The sequence below is a fragment of the Mirounga angustirostris genome, unplaced genomic scaffold, assembly GCF_029215605.1.
Source record: "Mirounga angustirostris isolate CCGP_5_RB_7025 unplaced genomic scaffold, mMirAng1.0.hap1 SCAF_1, whole genome shotgun sequence".
Classification (NCBI taxonomy): Eukaryota; Metazoa; Chordata; class Mammalia; order Carnivora; family Phocidae; genus Mirounga; species Mirounga angustirostris.
This window is the reverse complement of record NW_026991709.1, coordinates 126168367-126191653: the sequence shown is the minus strand read 5'-3', so window position 1 is coordinate 126191653 and position 23287 is coordinate 126168367. Positions and strand designations below refer to the sequence as shown.

Below are 23287 nucleotides of genomic sequence, written 5' to 3'. Positions count from 1 at the left end.
TCATCAGTTGATGGGCACTTGGGCTGCTTCTATATCTTGGCCATTGTAAATAACGTTGCTATAAGCATAAGGGTGCATATATCCCTTTGAATTAGTGTTTTTGTACGACATTGTCTTAATTACTGTGAATTTATAGTAAATTTTGAAATCAGGTAGTGTAAGTCCTCCAACATTGTTCTTTTCCAGAATTGTTTTGGCTTTTCTAGGTCCTTAGCATTTCCATGTAAATTCTGGGATCAACTTGTCAATTTCTACTAAAAAGCCTATTAGGATTTTGATAGGAATTTTATCAAATTTATAGGTCAATTTTGAGAGACTTGACCTCTCATCATAATGGAATGACTTTTCAAAACAACTTTTTATTTGTAAATAATTTCAAACTTATAGAAAAGTTATAAGAATAGTACAAAAAATACACATATAGCCATTATTCACATTCATTGAATGTTAACATTTTGCCCATTTGCTTTATCGTTTGAAAATAAATTGCATATATCATGCCCTTCACCCCTAAATACTTTAGTGTGCATTTCCTAGGAATAACATTCTCTTGCATAACCACAGTAAAGATACCATCTTCACTAGGTTTAATTGTACAGCACTTTCCTCTGAATTATCCATATTCCAGTTTTACCAATTAGAATGTGCTTCATAGCATATTTTTCTCGTGAACAGAATTCAATCTGGAATCACATAATTCATCCTGTTGTCATGTTTCTCTCCCTAATCTGGAACACTTCCTCAGCCTTTCTTTGTCTTTTATAACATTGACAGTTTTGAAAATACATTTCCAAAAAAACAACCACAGATTTCATAAAATATGTTTATAGTTTTGAAAATAACTTAAAAATTATTCTAAAATACATTTTAAGATGAGTGTTCTTTGTTTTTTCCTTGCCTAATGATTCCATTCATATTGTGTTTTCCAAGTCAGAATGCCACTTAGGTGATGGCGTGTCCTCAGAGCAACACATGATGTCTGATGTCCATTTGCCTCTCATTGATATTAATTTTCATCACCCAATCAAGGTGGTGTCCAGTTTCTCCACTGTATAACTACCATTCCTGCCTTACATTTAGTAAGTCCCCTTTCATTTTGGACCAGCATTTTAGATTTTTCTCAGTGTTCCTGACATGGAGAGGAACTGCTCCTCCACTTGCAACACTGTAAGTAATTGCTACCTCCTGTAAAGCGAGCATTAAAACATGAGGGCCTTTTTAATGTGTATTTAAGGCTTTTCTCTAATGCATGGATAATTCAAATTAAAGAAAGCTACTACCAACTATATGACAGTTTTCTTATCCACTGTAATCTAATACAAGATTAACTCCTTTCTGCTGTTCTATTTATATCTCCAGTCAAAGACTTGCCTGATTTGATCCCTACCATGCCTGTTCATGAATAAATGGATGGAGCTGTGTTCCTGTAGGAATTTTTAAGGGTTTTTTTTTTTTCTATTCCATCAAATCAAGATAAACGAACAGCTCAAAAGAAAAGAAATGGCTCAGACTTTATTGGAAAGAGTAATGCTTAGAGAAAAAAAAAATTTAATAGCTTGGGAAAATAAAAAGGATGATGACAAATCTAAAGCATGTGCCACATCTCATCAGTATCTCAGCATTCAGTTAATAAGAAAGAATGACAGCTTTGTTATTAAATCATGTAGATGCTAATTGAAGGCACAATCAAATAGGAGGATCAGTTGCTTTCAAAACACTTTCAGATTATTAGCTGTGATGTCAGTGATGTAACACAGTTTCTAAACCTATTTCCAATTCTCAAACTGATACATCTCCTAGGAACGTGCATGCATTGTGAAGGAATGGTTATACAGCTGGTTTTCATGGAGAACCTCATTCTCAAAGTCACTTTTGCATCTGAAGATGTAAGCATCCCCCCATTATGTATTACAGCCAAGATCACCAGAGAGCTATATCTGCATACTAAAGCCATTTCTCCACCTAGTCCTACAGAAGTCTAGGTTTGGTGGGGATCTTCTGGTGCCTTATAGCATGGAATCTGTCCTGGTGTTAGTGGATGAATTAGACTTTGCCTGAAAGTCTATGAGGCAAGGACAGATAGCATCAGTTTAGGATTTGGAATGGCCCAGTTCTTAGAAATGGCTCAGCCTAACCCCCAAAGCTCATTACTATCAATACATCTCTCTTTGAGAATAATGAGGACAGTGACATCTTGGATTTGCATAGTCCTCTGCCCTTGCAAAGCACTCCTGAAAATATTTCCTTTGAATCAATAGAGCCAAAATGCCTTGGTTTAAATCTTGGCATCACCATCTCATGACTGTATAATCTTAAAGTTGTTTAACCTTGTGGTGTCTCAGTTTCTTCATCTGTAATGGTGGTTCCCTACTCATAGGCGGTTGTAGGAACTAAATGAGATAATTTTGATCAAGTGCTTAGAACAATGCCTGGCACACAGGAATACTTAATACAAGTTATCATCATCATCCTAATATCCTACGGAAAAAGGTAAAGGCATAGATTAATATCCTGTTTTAATGGATGAAGAGTCAGAAGCCAGCATTTTAATGACTTGCCATGATCACACCGTAATTGATGGGGGACCTAAGACAAAAAGAAGCCACGCTAAGCTTTGAAGTCCTGTCTTAGGTCTGTAGGGAGGGTCTCTTCTCCCTCTAATCTTATAAGCATTTCATCACATTAAATGTTGTTTTTGTTTTTTTTTTTAATTTTATTTATTTGAGATAGCAAAAGAAAGGGAGAGAGTATGAGTTGGGGAAGGGGCAAAGGGAGAGGGAGAAGCAGGCTCTCCACTGAGCAGGGAGCCCTATGCAGGGCTGGATCCCGGGATTCTGGGATCATGACCTGAGCTGAAGGCAGATGCTTTACCTGACTGAGCCAACCAGGTGCCCCACATTAAATGGTTTTGAAGCACAGAAAGCCTGAGGACCTCACCTGGATGTATAGAATAAGAATTGGACCAGATTGCATACCCATAGAAATGCTCAGCCCCTCACCCAAGCCCCCAGGCGCACCAGAGCTTGGATTCAGTGAGGAACCAGTCAAGATGGAGGCAGGAACAACACAACCCCCACTGCCCCTGCCCCTTCCAGGCTCTCAGCTACCCCAGCAGGAAATCTCACTGACATGCTAATTCTACCAAGACCAGTAGCCACAGTGACATTAGCAAATGTAGAGAGTTAGGTTCCCCTCAGAAATAAAGACCAAAGAAATATCTGAGAGTTGGATTTTATAACTTCAGATCCCTAGGGAATGAAAACTAAATTTGATCCTACTTTGACAGTGGACATCATAGAAGCACCTTTTTGCAAAATCATTTTTATTTTTATGTTACACATTAACATTAAAAGAAAAAAGGCAGAATCCATAGTTGAATGAACACTGGTATTATTCAGTGATAGAGAAAAAGTATACACACATACTCTACAGTTATAGCTAGCTCCTATTCTCAAAGTAGACCTCCTTACTACTAAGGTCCAGGGACAACTTAAAGCCCTGCAGCTTTTCCTGAAACATGCACAAATGACAAAAAGGAAAGAGAGAATAATAAAAAGGCAAACACTGCTTCCAATAATCAACTATTCTGGAGTTCCTGTTTCATTAGGTATTTCATTAATCATGCAAAACAGAAGAATAAAAGGAAACACACATATGAGGGAGGGGGAGAAAAGGACTTTAAAAATAAAAGGAGAAATGTGCTCCTCACATTCTTAAAAAAAAAAAAAGAAGACTGGAAGAAATGTACTAAAGGGTTGAGTGATTCCTTTCAGTGGTGAAATTGTGGATGTTCAGTTTGGTTTTCCTTCTGTCTATAGATATCCTCTATATTTATAAGAATGTATTTTACAATAGAAATTGAGGGAGGCTCATTTAAAAAAATTTTTTTTAAGATTTTATTTATTTATTTGACAGAGAGAGACACAGTGAGAGAGGGAACACAAGCAGAGGGAGTGGGAGAGGGAGAAGCAGGCTTCCCGCCTTAGCAGGGAGCCCGATGCGTGGGACTCGATCCCAGTACCCTGGGATCATGACCTGAGCCGAAGGCAGATGCTTAACGACTGAACCACCCAGGTGCCCCTAAAAATATTTTTTAAAGAAAATCAGTACCCATTGGGCACCAGTTGTAAAGGTATGCCATTCATCTCTAGCATCATCACTTAGGGAGCTCTGTGGTCACTAGGTTTCTTTCTATCCCAGTGAGCCTGTGCTCTCTAAGAGTGCAGCCACTATGCCTGGTACTCAACAAGTAGAGTTCTGGACTTTGCCATTACAAGGACAGGTGCGGGTATAAAAACAGGTGTGAACATCTTTTCTTTATCGATAAACCTTACCAGTGCCTCTGGAATGTTTGGAGAATGAATCCAAGTATCAGATCCCTCCTCTTCTTACCCAAGCAGAGCCCAGCTGACAATGCCCCAAAGACCTGAATAAGACCCAACATGGGCATTCTTGGCCGTCAGTTTATAGTATGCAAGACCAAAGAGCAAATCAAAAAACAGGGTCTTGGGGAGATGCAAATCAAAAGCCAGAAGAGTTTCCAGGTGAGCTGGGCATAGTGCAGGAAAAGCTGGGTAGCAAGCCAAAAGACAGAGCCCCAGGGAGCTAAGGCCCTCAGGGATCACGTTGTGGTTGGGAGAAAGTTCCCTGTGTGGGAAGAGGAATGCCACTAAAAATGCCAGTGTGGCCTGGATGGGATGGTTTGTAAACCCCTTTAAGCTTTTCAGAGTGAGGATTTATTCAAATGTGAACTGCAGCTATGTCATTGTGAGTGATTGAAAAGCATTCCAAGTTCCTGGACTGGCAGACATTCTCTGTGTTTCTACAACCCTATTATTGCCCATCTAAATCTGACAATAGGGGAATTGAAAGGGATTCCTATCCCCAAGGAAGATGTGCATTGCTGTTACCATATTACTATAATGGCTTTTTAAAAATGTATACCTTTCCCTTGCTACAAGATGCTTGACATGCTTCTGGTAAAAATGCTGAGCTTTACCACCTTTACTTATCTCAGCAGGAGGAAAAGGAAGATTTTTGCCAAATCTTAAAGATCTTGGCAGATATCAATGCTATGATTTTTATAAGAAATTAGATTCTCCAAACTGTGGGCAATGGGTTTACAGATTGCCCAGATGGTTTAGTGAATAACAGATCGGAAACAAAACAAATTACAGGCAGGAACATAAACACCAAACCAAATTTTGAAAATAAGCAGAATAGAAATCTGAAGAGCATTAACAAATAGTAATTATTTGTAACCTTTAAGGTCATCTTGGTTAAAGATGTAATTTGGTGTGGATGCCCCAAATAACAACTGAAAAGGACTTTTTTCAACATGGTTCAATCATACCAGCTATGAACTGAGTGCCTTCTACGTTCCAGATACCATTCTAGGAGTTAGGGACATAGCAGCAAACAAAACAGATCAAGTCCCTGCCCTCATGGAGCTGAAATTCTAGTGGGGAAGGACTAATAAAACAGGAATGAATAAGCAAAATACATGGTACATGAGATGGAGGTACATGCAATGAAGCAATCTAAAGCCAAATGGGAAATAGATGAAATGAAGGATGGTGCTTCAACTTGGAAAGGGGAGAAATGGTTTCCAGGCTGGGAGGCAAGAGACTCCAGCAAGTCATTTCACTCTAATCACCATTTCTCCACCTATCATGTAAAACAGACTGTGATCTATGTCATGAACAAGCTCTTACAGGTCTGGTCAGTGGTGGTGTTTGATTGATGACATAAGGGAAAGTTAAGAAATAGATTGGGTTTCAGACTTAGACAGTGATTCACCAAGTAGCATTCTTTTCTACCAGTGAAACAAAGCCACAGATTGCCCAGAAGGAGGCTTCTGCTTTGGGGCGAATGCTCCAGGAAGTCACTGGTGCTTTCCACTCCTGTGGTAGTATCTGGGAGGAGAAAAACGGGGATAACTGGTTGCATCTTTAAGATCATACAGACTTTTTTAATGGCATCTTTAACATTTTTTCTTAGAATTCACCACCTGCTAGGCCCTGTCATTTTTCAAGTGCATTTTATAGATTAGGAAATTTAGAAATGAAGATTAAGTAGCTTGCTCAAATTCATATAGTTAGTTGCAGTTTAAGGATTTAAACCCAGATTTTTCTGATTCCAGATCTATAATCTCCACTACACCTGGCCACATTCTTATAAGTGCCTCATTCTTTACCCTAAAAATCTTTCCCATTTACAGATGCACTCAACAAAACCCAGAATGTGAGACACTATACTGGACAAATTACCTGGTTTTTCAGGAAACAAACTGCAAAAAAAAAGGAAGAAAGAAAGAAAGAGCATGGAAAATTACTTATAAATTAGAAGTGATTTAAGAGACAACCAGTTTCCATGTTTAGACCTTATCTGGATCCTGATTTGAACAAACTATTTAAAATTAATATATGAAATACATTCAGGAATTTGAACACTAACAAGGAATTTAATAATATTAAAGAATTATTTTTATTTTTTTAGATGTGAAAGTATTGTGGCTCTGTTTCTTAAAAAGAGTTATTTTAGAAGTTCATACTTAACATATTTCCAGAGGAAATGATCCAACATCTGGGATTAACTTCAGAATAATGTGTTGGAGAGAGTATAAATAAAAAAACTGACCGTATGTTAATCACTGTTATACCTGGGTCATAGAACTTTTTTATTCTATTTTCTCCAGCTTTATATGCGCTTAAAGTTTTCCAAAATAGAACGTAAAACCAAACCAAACATCCTGGGATGGTGAATGTGGAATTGGTTGCACTGACTACCTGTCACTGTCTTAGGTTCTGTCTCCTCCATTAGACAGGGGACAAGGACCAAATCTAATGGTCAAAGGACATATGCCACTGCCTGTTGCTGCCTTGGTTTATTGGACTGCCTGCCCATGCTAGACTCTCCTGTTTGGGGTCTGCAGCTTTTATGCAAGCAGCCCCATAGACCATCTCACCCAAGGAACCCAGGAGGCAGTGTGACACAATGAAAAAAAAAAAAAAGTCCTTTAGAATCAGCATGTCCTTCATTGGAAGTTTGGCCTTATCCTTTAGTAGCTGCATAACATTGAACAAAACCGTTCACCTTGCTAAGCCTGAAGGAGTTGTGGTGAACAAATAGAATAGCATAAACCTAATGGAAAAGCATAAACCCTAAAGATCCCTCCCAAGAATCTGGGCTCTTAAATGTACCAGTCAGCTGAGACATAGCAATGAATCAGAAGGAGAAGTTAGCAAGAGTGACTGACATTTTTGTAGATCATCTCTTTTCCACTGGGCTGGGCACCCTGAAAGGAGGAACTATACCTTGTGCTTTTTTGTGTTCCCAGCATAGTGAGGTAGGAAGAACATGGACTCGGAATTAGAGAGTCCTGGGTTCAAATTCTGACTGTGCTGCTTGCTAACTGTGGAGCCTTTGGTAAATGTTTTAACCTCCTTATCTGTGAAATGGCAGTGATAATGCCCACTAAGAGGATTTAATGAAAGAAGACACTCAAGTGCCCAGCTTATAGCTGGGGCTCAGAAAGTATTAGTTTCCCACTGCCCTCAGGTACTCTCTTGATGCTTGCTGAATGAGTGAGTTTAACTAGATGTTTCTCTGGAATATGGGTGCCTCAGAGGCAAGTCCCCAAGTTTTCACTAGACAAAGGCACCTGGTTGGACTCCTCAGGTTATGCACCTGAATGTGGACTGTTCACCTAAAAGAAGGGTGGCTTTGTCTGTCTTCTGCAAAGGTGCCAGATGGGCTATCCGTGTCCTTGCTCAGAAGAAAAATGAGTTACCTAGAGAAAGGAATTTGTTTTATAATGCATGACTCACAGTGGTGCCAAGAGTCAAGAGGAAAAATAACTCCCAACTGATGCTGTCAGAGCACAGGGCCTTCTTGGAAGCAAGCCACATTTTAGACCATATTCTTCTTGGTTGATTCAGGACTCTAGCCTAAGCATCATGGTACCAAGGTTATTATGAAGACAAAAGTATGAAAATGCCAGTTTCTAAAAGGGCTGTTTGACTGAGGTGGCCACCCTGGGCTTGGCTGCACTTAGGACTCCCTTTCCCCCAGGCCACCCTCAAGTCACAGCTCTGCAAGCCCAGCTTCTGACTGATGTCAGGTGAATCTTCAGTCGTGATAGGAGTCCCTTCTGGCAAATACCCATGGGCAGAAAGGTCCAAGGACTGTTGCTTCCTTTGAAGTATCTGAAGAGGTGCTGGCTCTCCAGAGTGGCATCAAGATCATTATGCTTGGGGTGAGCATTTATACTTTCTCTGTCCCTGTCACAGTCTTGTTATTTCATCCCAGAAGTCCAAGGCTGCAGAAGCTCAGTGATTCTACTTTTCTGAAAGAAAAGAGCAGAAGCAAGGAATCATTTCTGTAGATGTTTTAGGGGTGAAGGTCAAAATGATTCTAAAGCCTGTCAGGACAAGCAAAGGCAAGAAAAGAGCCAAGAAATTTTTGAGAAGAAGAGCAGCAAGGTTCAGTGAAGGAAGAAGGAAAGGGGAGAGGGAGACACACATAACAAGAGTAAAAAGTAAAATACATAAGTAGACAAATTTTATCCAAGTGCTTAACCAGTTGTCCTAGTACTATTTGTTGAAAACTACTTTTTCTTCTTTCCCAATACCACCTTTTCAGAGTAATTTCTCCATCTTTGGGGGGATTTCTATTTAGTTTCATTAAGCTGCCTCTGATCTCATACCAGTGTCTCATGTTGGTATCTAAGAGGGCTACTAGCCCAAAGGGGTTCAGGTCTGCATTCAGAACTGAAGCTACATGTGTGCTTTTTCAAACAGGGAACTCTTCTCTTTGTCATTCTGAATTTTGGAACCTAACACCATGAGGTCAGAGGAACTGTTTTGGGCAGTGGTGTGCACCTAATAGGGAATTCATTATTTATGCCAGAGTGTAAGATTATGCTATGACCTCCCAACCACAAGGAAATAAAGGGATGTTGGAAAGAACTTTAAGCCTGTCACCTATAATTAAAAGGCTGGTAGAGATCAGTGAAAGTCCCCATAATTTGAACAGTCTTTCCTTTTTTTACAATTATCACCACTGCATGAGCTCTCACTGACCTACTTACTGTCTGGAGTCCCCAGCCTACCTCAGCAGAGTGTTTTCCCTATCACCCTGTAAGAAGCAGAGGGATTCTTTGGTTGTTTCTACCCAAGCACGGTGAGAACAATGTTATCAGACATTTGCAGGCAGATATCAGAGGTGGATTTTTCCTAACTTCATCCTACCCTCTTACGTGTCCCGCTGTCAAACTATCATATGGCTGCAGGGTCAGTCCACCCTTAGCAGTAGACAGGGAAGCCAGTATGTTTTTTATTTTTAGTGTCCAAGTTTATAGTAGGGTTAATATAATGTAGGACTGAACTCTGGACAACACTCTCTGAAGTTCTATGCCACAGGTTCCCCCAAATAATTTGGGGGGAGGGGTTGCAGGAAGGAAAAAAGGGGAAGATGGTTAGAATAATTATTCATTCCTCCCTTTGTGTTAAACCCACAGTTCTGTTTTAATTCTTATCATACTATGGGGGTTTTGTCTATATATCACCCCCCAACCTCTACGAGCTGCCTAAGAATGTCAGGACTATTTTAAGCATTTTTATAATGTAGTATGGTTTCAAGAATATAGTAGATGATAAATCGTGTTTGAGAAATTATTAAATGAGTGAGTCTTGGATCTTATGTGACAATACTAGCATTTTGTTAAAAACCCCATTCCTCTGTTCAATTCAGCCACACTGTGTGTATGGCAGGTGCAAGGGGGAAGGAAAGCATCTGCTTTAAAAAACAACATCCCCACTATTGCCTAATGCCTTGGAACATTTTCCAGGTCTGTGTCACTAGAATCAGGGAAGGAATCTGGGAAATGAGATTGAGGCTCTTTGCTGAGAAAGATAAATATTGTTCTCTAAGCAGGTGACACATTGCAACATGAGTTTATTGATGCCTAGAGCCTGTGACAGCCTGGCTGTGACTGGCAGAGCTTTGCTGGGTCTTGTCTCTGTCAGACAGGATCCCAGGACTTCACAGAAAAGCTCTAGTGAGGAGTAGGAAAATCCTGTAAGTGGCAGAAGCCTGACTTCCAATTCCTCCGTCTGCTGCAGGTTTAACTCTGAGCAGCTTTGCTAATCACATAGGAATATCTTTTGGGGGAGATTTTACTTATCCATTCCTTTGCTTGTTTTGCCTCGTTTTTATTTACTGGTTTCTTTTAAGGCAAAGAAAAAGTTCAAATAATCCTTATCACAGCTCACAGGCAAAAAGTGAAGGCCCAGAGCCTTCTATTCAGCCTTCACCCAAAACTGTACTCATAGGCAGCATCCATCACAGAACCATCCCAGGAATGAATGCTTAATCACAAATTAAACATGCTTCTAGGCTGTGATCAGGATTTTTTGGGAGAAGGGTTATAGGACAGTGTGTGGTTACCTCCTCTCCACATAGGGAAGATTAAAACTAAAATTCCCCATATCAATGAACTGATGCTGAGGAAGATGCAATGTGGGTTCTCTAAGGAATGAGTTTCCTGTCTTCATCCTGTACATCTAGCAGTTCCGCCTTTGAAAAGAAACTATCATGATAATGTGAAGGAGGAAAAGGAGCATTAAAAATGCCATAAACACCTCCAGCTATTTACCTACTCCAAAATGGGTTGGGGTATACACAATTCCCTTCGTGAAGACAACTTTTTAAAAATAAGTAACTTTAGGTAGAAGTTTTCTCTTCATCAGCTCCACGTCTCATGTGACAGCCTGTGGTGCAGTGGCTGTGCTCCATGGAGGAGACTTGTCACTTTGGAGAGCATCTTTGGCAGGAGATTCCGGTGGGGGGGGGGGGGGGGGAGGCGCAGAGAGGTGGGGAGGAAGCTCCCTTCTAAATCTAAAATCTCTGCAGGAAAAGTTAAGCAGGGAGAAACAATATTTGTGTGTGTGTGTGTGTGTGTCTCAGAGATTCCTCCTGCACAGGCGCGTGTGCACGCTCACACACAGAGACAGAGGGAATATGTTTTGCTTGATATATGGATTATAGTTAATTTTCTTGAAAAGGTCCTTTTCCAGAATGACATAGGAGAAAATCTTGCACAATAAAACCAACTGGTTTTACAGGAGCGTGATCAGATAGAGTGTATCTTGTGTTTTTCTTCTTCTTTTTTGTTGCTGCTGCTTGTATATTCGCTCTGTTTTGTTGCTTTTGAGAAAATAAAATACTGTGTCTTCCAACTATATTGAGCCCTTTCTAGAGAACGGAGCTTGCCTTGTTGGCCTTACTGGATTCTAAGTCGTGCTTTCTGTGCTGACTAGATTGCACCTGTGTTTTTTAATGTGTTCAATTCTATTAAAATTAATCAACAATTATTTTTAAAGATTTTTATTTATTTGAGAGAGAGCATAGTGAGAGAGAAAGAGAGAGAGAGCACAAGCAGGGGTGAGGGGCAGAGGGAGAGGGACAAACAGACTCCCCACTGAGCAAGGAGCCTGATGTGGCGCTTGATCCCAGGACCCCAGGATCATGACCTGAGCCAAAGGCAGACACTCAACCAAATGAGCCACCCACATGCCCGGAACAAATCATTTTTTAAAATATATGAGGCTGGGGGAAGAATAAAGTCCCTTAAAAGTATGATATTTGAGATTCACTTCAAAATAAAACATTAGAGATGGGAAGTAGACAACATATTAGTCAAGGGGTATAAAGGGGATCCTTAAGTAATCGTTATAATTATATAATGTCTGGAATTTACCTCAAAGTAATGTGGAAATGAAGGGAAGTGTTTGGGGGTTTAGGTGAAACTGACTGTTCAGGAGTTGATAACTGTTGGCACATGTAAGGTTCATAATACTAGTATGCCTACTTTTTTTTTTTCTTTTTTTTTTTTTTATTCTTATGTTAATCCCCATACGTTACATCATTAGTTTTAGATGAAGTGTTCCATGATTCATTGTTTGTGCACAATACCCAGTGCTCCATGCAGAACGTGCCCTCCTCAATACACACCACCAGGCTAACCCATCCTCCCACCCCCCTCCCCTCTAGAACCCCGTTTGTTTTTCAGAGTCCACCATCTCTCATGGTTCTTCTACCCCTCCGATTTCCCCCGCCTCACTCTTCCCCTCCCGCTACCCTCTTCTTCTTCTTTTTTTTTTTCTTACATATATTGCATTATTTATTTCAGAGGTACAGATCTGAGATTCAACAGTCTTGCACAATTCACAGCGCTTACCAGAGCACATACCCTCCCCAGTGTCTATCACCCAGTCACCCCATCCCTCCCACCCCACCCCCCACTCCAACAACACTAGTATGCCTACTTTTATATAGACTTACATTTGTAATAAAAAAATAAAAGAGTTATACACATGTCTTCATTCCTTAGAGAGGGAAGAAATCACAGTAGATCTAAAATAAATCAGGCTTCTGTCTACTAAAGGAAGATACTGACATTTAGTGTGGGTGGTTGCTTTATTTGGGGATGCTCACCATCATCAAATGTCTCATTGGTAATTAGTAAAAATGCTGGAATAAAGAAACTCCTGGTTGTGGATTAGATCCAGACTTAATAGGTCTCTTCCATTGCTGATTATTTTATGGGGCAATTTACCATACTAATGAAACACTTCTCTGATGAGACATTGTAAAAGAGGCAGAGAAACTAGACAAATGACTTTGTTTCCTAAAACCAACAACAGAACATCCAATGCAGACTGCAATGTGTATTGAATAGCCAAATATTGCCTTTCTTCATCTTTCAGAACCCTCTGGGGAGCATAAGACATATGGAATCTGCTCTTAGCTACTGTATCAGTGCCATTTATAGACTGCATACATAGGGTCCCCCAAGGACCCATATGGATTATCATTTCTTTCTCTTCTGGTTTCCCCAGAAGCATGACCCCCTGTGTTCCATGATGCACATACTTCCCTGGGGATAAACCTAATTAAATCTCAAGAATCAAAGGAAACAATCTTACTGATATTTGTCGGAGGAATTCTAGTGATAGAGGATGGGGAAGTCTCAAGATCCAACAGACCAGACTAGAAGTCAATTTGTGTCAGAAATGTATAGAAATCAGAAATACATTCAGAAACTTTTTTTTAACTTTTTTAAATTTTTTTTATTCTTATGTTAATCCCCATACATTACATCATTAGTTTTAGATGAAGTGTTCCATGATTCATTGTTTGTGCATAACACCCAGTGCTCCATGCAGAATGTGCCCTCCTCAATACCCACCACCAGGCTAACCCATCCTCCCACCCCCCTCCCCTCTAGAACCCTGTTTGTTTTTCAGAGTCCATCGTCTCTCATGGTTCGTCTACCCCTCCGATTTCCCCCGCTTCATTCTTCCCCTCCCGCTACCTTCTTCTTCTTTTTTTTTTCTTAACATATATTGCATTATTTGTTTCAGAGGTACAGATCTGAGATTCAACAGTCTTGCACAATTCACAGCGCTTACCAGAGCACATAGCCTCCCCAGTGTCTATCACCCAGTTCACCCCATCCCTCCCACCACACCCCCTACTCCAGCAACCCTCAGTTTGTTTCCTGCAATTAAGAATTCCTCATATCAGTGATATCATATGATACATGTCTTTCTCTGTTTGACTTATTTCACTCAACATAATACCCTCCAGTTCCATCCACGTCATTGCGAATGGCAAGATCTCATTCCTTTTGATGGCTGCATAATATTCCATTCTATATACATATACCACATCTTCTTTATCCATTCATCTGTCGATGGACATCTTGCCTCTTTCCACAGTTTGGCTATTGTGGACATTGCTGCTATAAACATCAGGGTGCACGTACCCCTTCGGATCCCTACTTTTGTATCTTTGGGGTAAATACCCAGTAGTGCAATTGCTGGATCATATGGTAGCTCTATTTTCAACTTTTTGAGGAACCTCCATACAGTTTTCCAGAGTGGCTGCACCAGCTTGCATTCCCACCAACAGTGTAGGAGGGTTCCCCTTTTTCCGCATCCCCGCCAACATCTGTTGTTTCCTGACTTGTTAATTTTAGCCATTCTGACTGGTGTGAGGTGGTATCTCATTGAGGTTTTGATTTGGATTTCCTTGATGCTGAGCGATATTGAGCACTTTTTCATGTGTCTGTTGGCCATTTGGATGTCTTCTTTGGAAAAATGTCTGTTCATGTCTTCTGCCCATTTCTTGATTGGATTCTTTGTTCTTTGGGTGTTGAGTTTGATGAGTTCTTTATAGATTTTGGATACTAGCCCTTTATATGATATGTCATTTGCAAATATCTTCTCCCATTCTGTCGGTTGTCTTTTGGTTTTGTTGACTGTTTCCTTTGCTTTGCAAAAGCTTTTTATCTTGATGAAGTCCCAATAGTTCATTTTTGCCCTTGCTTCCCTTGCCTTTGGCGATGTTTTTAGGAAGAAGTTGCTTCGGCTGAGGTCGAAGAGGTTGCTGCCTGTATTCTCCTCTAGGATTTTGATGGACTCCTGTCTCACATTGAGGTCTTTCAACCATTTGGAGTCTATTTTTGTGTGTGGTGTAAGGAAATGGTCCAGTTTCCTTCTTCTGCATGTGGCTATCCAATTTTCCCAACACCATTTGTTGAAGAGACTGTCTTTGTTCCATTGGACATTCTTTCCTGCTTTGTCAAAGATAAGTTGACCATAGAGTTGAGGGTCCATTTCTGGGCTCTCTATTCTGTTCCACTGATCTATGTGTCTGTTTTTGTGCCAGTACCATGCTGTCTTGATGATGACAGCTTTGTAATAGAGCTGGAAGTCCGGAATTGTGATGCCGCCGGCTTTGCTTTTCTTTTTCAACATTCCTCTGGCTATGCGGGGTCTTTTCTGGTTCCATACAAATTTTAGGATTATTTGTTCCATTTCTTTGAAAAAAGTGGATGGTATTTTGATGGGGATTGCATTGAATGTGTAGATTGCTCTAGGTAGCATTGACATCTTCACAATATTTGTTCTTTCAATCCATGAGCATGGAATGTTTTTCCATTTCTTTGTGTCTTCCTCAATTTCTTTCATGAGTATTTTATAGTTTTCTGAGTACAGAGTCTTTCCCTGTTCGGTTAGAATTATTCCTAGGTATCTTATGGTTTTGGGTGCAATTGTAAATGGGATCGACTCCTTAATTTCTCTTTCTTCTATCTTGTTGTTGGTGTATAGGAATGCCACTGATTTCTGTGCATTGATTTTATATCCTGCCACTTTACTGAATTCCTGTATGAGTTCTAGCAGTTTTGGGGTGGAGTCTTTTGGGTTTTCCACATAAAGTATCATATCATCTGCAAAGAGTGAGAGTTTGACTTCTTCTTTGCCGATTTGGATGCCTTTGATTTCTTTTTGTTGTCTGATTGCTGTGGCTAGGACTTCCAATACTATGTTGAATAGCAGTGGTGATAGTGGACATCCCTGCCGCGTTCCTGACCTTAGGGGGAAAGCTCTCAGTTTTTCCCCATTGAGAATGATATTCGCTGTAGGTTTTTCATAGATGGCTTTTATGATATTGAGGTATGTACCCTCTATGCCTATACTCTGAAGAGTTTTGATCAAGAAAGGATGCTGTATTTTGTCAAATGCTTTTTCTGCATCTATTGAGAGGATCATATGATTCTTGTTCTTTCTTTTGTTAATGTATTGTATCACATTGATTGATTTGCGGATGTTGAACCAACCTTGCAGCCCAGGGATAAATCCCACTTGGTCATGGTGAATAATCCTTTTAATGTACTGTTGGATCCTATTGGCTAGTATTTTGGTGAGAATTTTTGCATCCATGTTCATCAGGGATATTGGTCTGTAATTCTCCTTTTTGATGGGGTCTTTGTCTGGTTTTGGGATCAAGGTAATGCTGGCCTCATAAAATGAGTTTGGAAGTTTTCCTTCCATTTCTATTTTTTGGAACAGTTTCAGAAGAATAGGTATTAATTCTTCTTGAAATGTTTGGTAGAATTCCCCTGGGAAGCCATCTGGCCCTGGGCTTTTGTTTGTTGGGAGATTTTTGATGACTGCTTCCATTTCCTTAGTGGTTATAGGTCTGTTCAGGTTTTCTATTTCTTCCTGGTTCAGTTTTGGTAGTTGATACATCTCTAGGAATGCATCCATTTCTTCCAGATTATCTAATTTGCTGGCATATAGTTGCTCGTAATATGTTCTTTTAACTGTTTGTATTTCTTTGGTGTTGGTCGTGATCTCTCCTCTTTCATTCATGATTTTATCTATTTGGGTCATTTCTCTTTTCTTTTTGATAAGTCTGGCCAGAGGTTTATCAATCTTGTTAATTCTTTTAAAGAACCAGCTCCTAGTTTTGTTGATCTGTTCTACTGTTCTGTTTCATTGATTTCTGCTCTGATCTTTATGATTTCTCTTCTCCTGCTGGGTTTAGGCTTTATTTGCTGGTCTTTCTCCAGCTCCTTTAGGTGTAGGGTTAGGTTGTATACTTGAGACCTTTCTTGCTTCTTGAGAAAGGCTTGTATTGCTATATACTTTCCTCTTAGGACTGCCTTTGCTGCATCCTAAAGATTTTGAATAGTTGTGTTTTCATTTTCATTGGTTTCCATGTATTTTTTTAATTCTTCTTTAATTTCCTGGTTGACCCATTCATTCTTCAGTAGGATGCTCTTTAGCCTCCATGTATTTGAGTTCTTTCCGACTTTCCTCTTGTGATTGAGTTCTAGTTTCAAAGCATTGTGGTCTGAAAATAGGCAGGGAATGATCCCAATCTTTTGGTACCGGTTGAGACCTGATTTATGACCTAGGATGTGATCTATTCTGGAGAATGTTCCCTGGGCACTAGAGAAGAATGTGTATTCCGTTGCTTTGGGATGGAATGTTCTGAATATGTCTGTAAAGTCCATTTGGTCCAGTGTGTCATTTAAAGTCTTTATTTCCTTGTTGATCTTTTGCTTAGATGATCTGTCCATTTCAGTGAGGGGGATGTTAAAGTCCCCCACTATTATTGTATTGTTGTTGATGTGTTTCTTTGCTTTTGTTATTAATTGCCTTATATAATTGGCTGCTCCCATGTTAGGGGCATAGATATTTACAATTGTTAGATCTTCTTGTTGGATAGATCCTTTAAGTAGGATATAGTGTCCTTCCTCATCTCTTATTACAGTCTTTGGTTTAAAATCTAATTTGTCTGATATAAGGATTGCCACCCCAGCTTTCTTTTGGTGTCCATTAGCATGGTAAATGGTTTTCCACCCCCTCACTTTCAATCTGGGGGTGTCTTTGGGTCTAAAATGAGTCTCTTGCAGACAGCATATCGATGGATCTTGTTTTTTAATCCAGTCTGTTAGCCTGTGTCTTTTGATTGGGGCATTTAGCCCATTTACATTCAAGGTAACTATTGAAAGATAGGAATTTAGTGCCATTGTATTGCCTGTAAGGTGACTGTTACCGTATATTGTCTGTGTTCCTTTCTGGTCTATGTTGCTTTTAGGGTCTCTCTTTGCTTAGAGGACCCCTTTCAAGATTTCCTGTAGGGCTGGTTTTGTGTTTGCAAATTCCTTTAGTTTTTGTTTGTCCTGGAAGCTTTTTATCTCTACTTCAATTTTCAATGACAGCCTAGCTGGATAGAGTATTCTTGGCTGCATATTTTTCTCATTTAGTGCTCTGAATATATCCTGCCAGTCCTTTCTGGCCTGCCAGGTCTCTGTGGATAGGTCTGTTGCCAATCTAATGTTTCTACCATTGTAGGTTACATATCTCTTCTCCCGAGCTGCTTTCAGGATTTTCTCTTTGTCTATGAGACTCGTAAGTTTTACTATTAGATGTCGGGGAGTTGACCTATTTTTATTGATTTTGAGAGGGGTTCTCTGTGCTTCCTGGATTTTCATGCCTGTTTCTTTCCCCAAATTAGGGAAGTTCTCTGCTATAATTTGCTCCATTATACCTTCTGCCCCTCTCTCTCTTTCTTCTTCTTCTGGGATCCCAATTATTCTCATGTTGTTTCGTCTTATGGTATCACTTATCTCTCGAATTCTGCCCTCATGATCCAGTAGTTGTTTATCTCTCTTTTTCTCAGCTTCTTTATTTTCCATCATTTCATCTTCTATATTACTGATTCTCTCTTCTGCCTCATTTATTCTAGCACTTAGCGCCCCCATTTTTGATTGCACCTCATTAATAGCCTTTTTGATTTCTACTTGGTTGGATTTTAGCTCTTTTACTTCTCCAGAAAGGGTTTCTCTAATAACTTCCACATTTTTTTCAAGTCCAGCTAGTATCTTTAAAGTGATGATTCTGAACTCTAGATCTGACATGGTACTAATGTCCGTATTGAGTAGGTCCCTGGCAGTCGGTACTACCTCTTGTTCTTTTTGTTGAGGTGATTTTTTCCATCTTGTCATTTTGTGCAGAGGAGAATAGATTAATGAGAGAACAAAATGCTAGCAGAGTAACAACGTCCCCAGAAAATATACTCTAAACAAATCAGAAAAGACCTGAAGCAGTGGGAAAAGAAAGGGAAAGAGAGAAAAAAGAAAAAGATAAAGATAAAAACAAAAACAAACAAAACAAAACAACAACAACAACAAAAAAAAAAAACCAGAATGTGATCAATTATGATCAGGCTGGTATATAGATCAGTGCCACACACTAGATTTGGGGTGTATTTTGGTCTTTTAGAAGAAAGTGCCTCCCAAAATTTTAAAGAAAGAAAAACTTATATATGTACAAAAATAAGGGTTGATATGATGAAGGGATGGAATATGACTGTAAAGATGGAAATTATAAAAAATTTTATAAAAGGAATTGATAAGAAGTTGTTTGAAAAAAGAAAGAAGAGGATTTAAAAAAAGAAAAAAAAAGGGAGAGGATGTGATCAGGCAGGGGAATAGAAAATACCATATACTAGAGATTTAGGGTATATTTTAATCTGTTAGAAGAAACTATCTCAAAATTTTAAAGAGAGAACAACTTATATATATAAGCCAAAAATACGGGTAACTACTATGAAGGGATAGAATATGACTCTAAAAATGAAAAATAAAAATGTTTTTTTTTTTTTAAAAGGGATTGATAAGATGTTGGTTGAAAAAGGGAAAAAGAAAAATTCAAAAAAAAAAAAAAGACAGTTAAGAAAAAAAATTAACTTTGAAAGACTACAGAATCATGGTAAAAAAGCCATGGGTTCTATGTGCAGTAGTCCCCTGGCGCTGGAGTTCTGCCGTTCTCATTGATCGGTAGACTTGGTCTTGGCTGGCTGTTCTCGCTGATCTTCTGGGGAGGGGCCTGTTGCCGTGGTTTCCAAATGTCTCTGCCGGAGGCGGAAGTGCCCCGCCCTTGCCCCCTCCCGGCTAAGGAATCTGCTCGGGTTTGCTCTCCGGGGCTTTTGTTCCCTGTGAGCTTTCCGTACAGCTTTGGAGGCGGAGAGTGAAAGTGGCGGCCTCCCAATCTCCGCTCCGGAGGAGCCGAGAACTCGGGGCCGCTCCTCAGTGAGCCCCCAGAGAAAAGCAGTCAGTCACTCCCGTCTCCCCGGTCTCCGGCCGCACTCCGTGCTCCCCCGGCCTGTGACCGCGCGTTTCTATCTCTGGCACCCGACCCCGGGTGGAGTCTCCAAACCCAGCAGATCCCTGCGGTGCACTCCCGGCACCACTCCTCCCGGGGAGGAAGGGGCATCTCCCCAGATCTGCCGCTTGTTGGGTCCCTGCTGGAGGAGCAGGGGCCCGACTGTGCCGCGGATCACGGTCTATGGCAACCCCGAGCTGAGAGCCCGCGCCTGGGCTCCGCCTCTGCAGCCGGCTTCCCGGCTCCGTTATCTGGGAGCTCTGCCACACTCAGGCACCCCCGGTCTTTCTGTGGCCCCGAGGGTCCTGAGACCACACTGTCCCGGAGGGTTCCACCCCCCGCTTAGCTACCGGAGTGACGTCCCTTGGCAGAGCAGACTTTTAAAAGTTCCGATTTTGTGCTCCGTGGCTCTATCACTTGCCAAAAACGGCCGACGGAGGCCCCTCCCTTGCCGTCTATCCTCCCGAATATCGCCTCAGATTCACTTCTCCGCACGTCCTACCTTCCAGAAAGTGGTCGCTTTTCTGATGAGACAGTTGTTGCTCTTCTTTTCTTCGATCTCCTGTTGAGTTTGTGGGTGTTCAGAATGGTTTGATCCCTATCCAGCTGAATTCCTGAGACCAGACGAAATCCAGGTCTCCTACTCCTCCGCCATCTTGCTCCGCCCCCCATTCAGAAACTTTGAATTCAGTTTCTGGCAGCAGAGGAAGAGGAGGTTTGCTTTGAATCATGATCTGTCTGGATGAGTCAGGATCCTAAGAGGAGACTAAGGTATCCAATTTGTCACTGGAATGGCCACTCCTTATATTAGGAAGGGCAGTGTATGAAAGAGATTTGGAAAGTGGTTTCTCCACAAAATCATCTCATCTCTTGGAGACTTGAAGAAGCTGTAGATTCAACATAGGCTTGAGATCTCACTGGGAGTAATTGTGTTGAAGGGAGATGCTGAATATCTGGAAAAGTATCTTTATGACTCCTGCTATAACCATGACAAAAATTGACAAGGAAGAACTTCTTGGAATCCAGGAACCAAATCTGAATTGACACATCCATTCCCACCAGCTCTGAAGGATGATAAATATGATCACCAAACAGAGAAAATTGGAACAGTTGGAATATACAGCCAGGAGACACCAACAGTGAAGCACAGAGATCAGAGATCTCCACCTCAACTTGAACACTCTCTAGAGGTGGGTAAATGAAATAATGTTAGAGCAGGATCCTTCTGATGCTATGGTAATCAGTCTTATTGGGAAATGCTTATAGCCCTGAGCTTAAATTTAGAGTCCAGTTCTGATGTATTTCAGGACTTTCTGAAGATAGGGGGAAAAAGAAAACCTGTGTACCTTAAAGCCTTTCAATCTTATCCATTATCAGTCACTAGATTTAGTCTTCTTCTTACCCTTTAAGTGATTAGTAACACTGTACAGCATGTTTCTATAACCAAGGAACCATCAGGAAAGTGGGTGACCATTAGTATCACTTTTTGCAAACCATTTCAGGAAGATAAATTGAGAGAGACAGAAAGCAGAGAATCTATCCACTACAGATCACTGAGCATTTGCTATAGAATCAGACACCTCCTCAGTCCCTGACACTCAGTCCATCAAGACCCTATCTGAGGCAAGTTTTGAATGACTGCATATGTCATGATGGCAAGGCCCTAGGGGGCTCTCCCTGGGTGTCACATCTCTCCTTGCAGGGTGAGGTTCTCTTCTCTGGGAGCCTGTGGGGATTTTTGCCACACGTGTAATGTAATTCTGTGATGAAGGTTCTAGACCTATACTGTCCACTATGGTATCCAGTAGCCACATGTGGCTATTAAATTTAAATTTTAATTAATTAAAAACTCAACTATCTAGTAATCCTAGCTACATTTCAAGTGCTCAATAGCCATATGTGGCTGGTGGCTACCATATTAGACAGCACAGATAAAAAAACATTTTCATTATTGCAGAGAATTCTTGTAGATAGCACCGCTCTATACAGTGGGCCAATAAATATGGCTTGTGGACCAAATTTAGCCCACCTCCTGTGAATAGCTAAACTTTTCTTGGAAGATAGCCATGCCCATTCTTTTATATATTATTGATGGCTACTTTCACACTACATGGACAGGGTTGAATTGTTTGTAAGAGACCATGTGGCCCACAAAGTCCAAAATGTTTACTGTCTGGACCTTTACAGAAAATATTTGCCAACCCTGCCCTATACTCTTCCCCAGAAAAAAAATGCCCATGGCTACATACAAAATTTTACACATAATTTTAGGAAACAAGTGAACCCCCTTACTTCCATCCATGTAAACCAAGCTCGGGTTACAGGCTTCTTTGCTAGTTCCATTTTTTTAGAATCTTCAGACCCCAATTCCATACTCCTGATATCCACAAATACTAGATTTATATTTCAAAAGATTGAAAACAGCTTAAAAACTAATGCCACTGCAGAGTTTCAGGTTGTACTGTATGTGCCCCTTTCATACAGCATCAGTGATACTGTTTGAGTTTCACTGACAAGCCCACCATCACTTAAGAATCAGGCTATTGCCTCTGCTTAATATAAACCTTTTTCCTACTTTTGATTCTTCTAAGAGTCTGGATTCAGTGACTTTTTTGTTAGACTCACTACCTAAGCTATTATCTATAGAAAGTTGTCAGAATCCTAAATAGTTCCCATCTTTTCTGATCATTGAGATCTTTATCACTATAACACCTTCATTTAGCCTTCTCCTTCCTCTAGCTATTCCGTTCATTCTCAAATATATGCACATTCTGATGCCATAGTCACACTTAGAGGGCTGTCCTCTTAAGGTCCTATAGCACATCTTTGCAGTTTTTGTTATGTGTTGGTTGGAAGAGAATTTGTCCATGCATGTGGACACATACACACACCTAGACATTCTCTAAGTTTAGCTTAAGTACTTGATTTAATTAGCCAAGAGGACAAAATATTGTCTGAAGCCACAGGATGAGGGGGACTCACCAGAGGGAGAAGATGATAGTTGATGCAGTGTTTCTCAAAATCGCTCTAGTCTCCAGAGTTTCTTAGAGTAGTAACACAGCTGCAGATGACACTGCACATGAGTCTTTCCTGGTCCAAAAAGCTCAGGTCTTCCTACCTCACAACCTTTTGTACTAAGAACTTTTACCACCATCCAGAGAGAACATAATCTAACGGTCTTTGTGCTTCTATTTAAGAGAACTTTGACAAATATTAGACCCTCCTTTTTTTTTTTTTTAACAAAGTTAGCATCAGCAAGGCATGAACATTTTCATTCAATCTGTCATTCATTCTTTTTTTTTTTTTTTTAAATCAAGTACCTGCTATTTCCAAGAGCTATTCTGGATGTTAGAGATATGCCAGTGAACAAAATAAAGTGCTACCATGGTGGTGCTTAAATTCCACTGGGTAACTAAAAACAATGTAATTTTTAAAAAACAGACATATAATATGAACTGAGGTAGTAGTGTTAAGTAGCATAGAAAAAAATAAGTAGTAATATTTAAAAATTAGGTAAATAATATGAAAGAAGTAATGCAGAGTAAATAATATGAAGGGTGATAGGAGTGCACTTTCATATGTGGAATGGTCACAGAAGGCCTCTCACAACATCGCAGCAGAAAGCAACATCAAGTGTGGGCGGAGCCTTTAAGACACTGACAACAGGTTCAAAGACCCTGAGTCAGGAGCCTGCTTGGTGTGTTGGAGGAGCAACATGGAAGTCAATGTGGCTATAGCAGAGTGGGGAAAAGGGAAGAAAT

General features: G+C 40.3%; 1 protein-coding gene across 32 annotated transcripts in view; it reads left to right on the top strand.

Annotated features, from left to right (window-relative positions):
• Nucleotides 1-23287, top strand: part of TMEM108 (transmembrane protein 108) — a 695879-nt gene that overhangs the window by 619569 nt on the left and 53023 nt on the right. For 3 of the 32 annotated variants that reach the window (XM_064587746.1, XM_064587741.1, XM_064587733.1), the window contains one exon: nucleotides 20589-20716. The exons of 28 other annotated variants lie outside the window; for them this stretch is intronic. The gene's annotated coding sequence lies outside the window, so the exon portion shown is untranslated. Of the gene's footprint in view, nucleotides 1-20573; nucleotides 20717-23287 lie in introns of those variants that run through there. One more of the 32 variants, XM_064587751.1, reaches the window with a different exon arrangement.